The sequence below is a fragment of the Acyrthosiphon pisum genome, chromosome X (assembly GCF_005508785.2).
Source record: "Acyrthosiphon pisum isolate AL4f chromosome X, pea_aphid_22Mar2018_4r6ur, whole genome shotgun sequence".
Classification (NCBI taxonomy): domain Eukaryota; kingdom Metazoa; phylum Arthropoda; class Insecta; order Hemiptera; family Aphididae; genus Acyrthosiphon; species Acyrthosiphon pisum.
The window spans coordinates 20,410,934-20,415,281 of NC_042493.1; positions in this window are offsets into that span (position 1 = coordinate 20,410,934).

Consider the following 4,348-nt stretch of genomic DNA (forward strand, 5'->3'; position numbering starts at 1 on the left):
GACGCAATTGATTTTTTAAACAAGAAGTGTACTTACAAGATTTGGTACCAGAAATGTAAAATTAATTAAAATTATGTTAACCGTACCAGTTTCGTTGTGTACTGCTGAGCGTTCTTTTTGTGCTATTCGGCGTTTAAAAACATTTTTAAGGTCAACAATGACGCAAACACGGCTTAATGATGTAGCATTATTAAATGTACATAAACAAGAAGAAATAAATATTGAAAATATTGCTAACAAATTTATAAAAACCACCAAAGTGAGACAAAATACCTTTGAAATTTGTTAAGCTTTTTTAATTCATTATTAGAAACTTAGAAATTTTATAATAGAATAAATTATAAATACATAAATTTCATAATACAATTATGTCATAATAATTCATTTTAATTCATTATTATATACCTATTACAAAAAGATTATTTTTGCTTATTTGTATATAATTTGTTTATATTAGGTACATAGTAAAAGTATACAAAAAAAGTCATTAAAGATTTTACAAGTAATGCTTTGTTGAATTTTTTTTGCATTTTTTGCTTATTACCTACTTCAATCATTTTAGAATTTTGGGCACCTCATGAAAATTGGAAAACCCGGCGCCCATGAGGTTACCTACATATGAATATAGGATATTAAATAGATCTTGGATATTTTTAATTAGTTTACTACTAGGACCCTGGGGGCCTCAAAAAAGATTTACCGCGTTCATCTGAAAGTTTAAATCCGGCCCTGGAACGGACTGAGATAAATTAATTATTAAAACTTGCTTTATAGTGACTTAATAAATTTCCCGTCGAATTTGAATGAGCGATAATTGTTTTTGAGCATTGTTGACACGACACAACCATTTTCAACTCATTGACTGAAACGATTTTATAGTACTTTCCATCCAACAAGTAATTTTGTGTGTCGTCAATTATAGTTTTTTCGTTACATCCAGGTGTTTCAGAAACAATTCGTTTGGACGGCCCTGGATCGCCAAGGCTGTCATCTGCTACATCATCGAGATTATCCTCATAGGTTCTTTTACCGCGAGGGTAAGAAGAAATAAATTTATCCATTTTTAAAACCAACAACCAATATCAAATAACGTCCAACAATGTTGCGGGTAAACAATGATGGAATGTTGTGTGAAGTATGAATGTAGGATACTAAACATTGAGTTGTTATCATTCTGGCAGTCGGCAGACTATTTATAACTTTTATTGTAGGTATATTTGTGCATAAATATTTTATAAATATAGCTAAATCTATAAAAACATGTTCATTTTCACTGATTAGCAATTACCTACTGTCGTCTGTTTGCTATTCTCAATAATCAGTGGTAGGTTTTATTATTATTTATTACTTTAATCATGATAATCTAAGTTTATGATAATATATTGTTAGTTATGAAACATTTGAACGTTTAGGCCAGTGAATTGTTGCTATACATAGTATAAAGTCACCAATAATACAATACGTTTCCAGAATAGACATATTAATGAGCTAGGTACTATAATTAGTTAATAGGTGTATGGTTTCCAGAAACCAACTATGTTTAATTGTATTGATGTCCATATTAATATTTCTGTATTATTATCACAAATACTATTAGGTACTTGGTATTTATAAATTTATAATCAATAGTATTATATTATATTTATATAGGCATATTGCATATATACAAAATAATAAAATATATACTACGAAGTATTCGACGTCTTAAGCTGGGGCCATACACGGCGTATTCCGCCGCGTTTCGAACGCCGTGTATAGCCCCAGCCTTAATATTTACAATTATTATAACTTGAAAATAAATTCGAATAAAAATAGCAAAACAAACTTAAAAAATTTATTTCTCACAAAAAAATTATCTAGATAATTTTCCTCTGATAACTATTTTATTTATCTAGATAAGATAAAAAGATAATGTATATTTATTTTATCTAGAAATGCACAACACTGTATGTATATACAATTGGTTTTGCTAATAATGACTTTTTATTAGTTATCTATCATAGAATTACTTTGAAAAAAAAAATAAATTTTGTACTAAGTATAAGTGGTGGGTTAAAATATGTCCCGTGGTGCACTATCGGTAGTTGCATCTGTCACTGGTCAATATATTTTATACAGGAATGGAATATAATTTATGAAACATAAAATAATATTATCAGTGATATGTAAGTATTTAAATAATATTATGATTTACCTTCAATTACTGTGGCATTGTACAAAGCAAGTCTTGTTTTTCCCAAGCATAACGGAACATCACAAATTGAACATTTAAAATTTGTACGAGCTTCGTTATCTTTTGTGCTGCAAAGTGTACATCTTAGACATAGAAATATGTAGGTAGATTATGACAATGATATTATGCCCTCATGTATAGTAGGTATGTTCTATTTTGGTATTAGGAGGACTGAATACAAAACTTCGCATGTGATAGCCAAGTGGCCAACGGCACATCAATTTTGACAGCCAACTTGTTTTGAAACTTAGGATTAAGTCGTATGGTATCTGAAAAATAATATAGCATTAGTGTTTAGAAATATAGAGATAAAATCAAAGAAAAATTTTGGTAATTTAAAATTAATTTAGTACAGAGGAGTGGAAGACATAGCATGTATAATAATAGTAATGTATAATGTATTATATTGTAAACGGACAATCTGACAAAAGATATAAATAATAGGTACTTTGTTACAATTAATAATGGAACAGGCTTCAAGCTTTATATTATACTAGCCGATCCGTCACAGCTTCGTCCGTGATTAGGTAGTTATTTATTTTGCTTCTGGACGTTGATATATATCATTTTTTTTATTCAAATTTTATCGTTTAATGTGATCGGCAAGTAAATATAAAAAATGGTTAATGAAAACGTATTGAAATGTTTCTAGCGGTAATAATGTTAAATATATTTTTATCAAAAATAGCTGATCCCTTGCACTTCGTTGCCCGTTAAATGTAGGTACCAACTCTATATAACTCAAATTTTGTTAAATTCGTTATTTAATAATCGGTGTATGGTGTTCAAAACTTATCTTAACTTTTCCGTGGCCCAGAAAAAAAATTCTGGTTCGCAGCAGTAGGTATATTATCAGGTAGGCAATCTACCTGCGGTAGATTGCGGGCCCCGTGCTGTTTGTACGTAAGTGTATGATTTAACTCTAAAGTATCAAAGTTATACAAAGTTTGTCGTTTTTACTTAATTCCACCTACGGTGGATTAATATAATCAATTAATACAAAATCCTAAAATAACCTAACCGTACTAAAATCCAATGAATAAAAAAAACCAAATTTAGTCCTTATTAAATTAATCTATCTTCTTTCCAGAGTTCTAATCTACACACAAACATTCATACCAATCTAAACCCGTGCACTCCGTTATCAGTAAAAAATTGCAACTTAAAAAAATTATGATTGCTCAACTGTTTTTGGATTAACTTGCTGCAATATTCAATAATTTGATTTGGTGCTAGCTTGTACCTGATCTGCCCAAATAACCAATGGAAACCAATAATAAATAAATACGAATATCTACCGTAGACTGTAACCAATGGCAACTATTTAAAACATAAATAAAAATAAAATTTCCAATTTCCACCGTGAATCTCGATATCCCTGTTTGAGCACCTCTTTAAAATGCAAATTTCGAAAAATCCTTTCTTAGTGCGCCTATACATATTAATAAGTACATTTACTGAAAATTTCATATCCATAGCTTCAGCAGTTCCAGCTAGGCGATGATGAATCACCCAGGACCAGTGGCGTATTTAGGAATTTTGATAGGGGGGGGGGAATGAAATATATAATAGGTACACTCAATAAATACGAATATAATATACATTTTTAAAATCCTCTAACTTGTTGAGTTTAGCGGGAATCAAGGTGAAATAAGAATTAACACAAATTGTATAGTACCTAATAGAATTTATTATAAATTCATACTAATGACAATCCCGTGTTTAATACGATAAACAAAAAAATAGTTATAATACAAAATCCTGTTTTCTTTTTTTTTGGATGCTCAGTTCATTGATAAGCTTATCTGGCATGATTATTGTATTGACCGGTGACATGTAAATAAAGCCAACACATTAAAAGGACGCTACACCCGTATGTGTTATTTCCGTCTTACACAAGCACGACATAGCAAATTGTCGTTCATTATTCTCAATAGTGTACTGTTGGTTTTTATGGCGATAGGGTGAGATGACCTATTATCAAACTTTTAGTTAAGAACATTATCTGGGTCTTAGAGTGGGCGATTTTTTAATATTTTAATTTTCAAGCGAGATATGAGCATTTTTAATTTTTGATATTTCACATACCCTTATTTTTCTCGAAAATGAAAATAT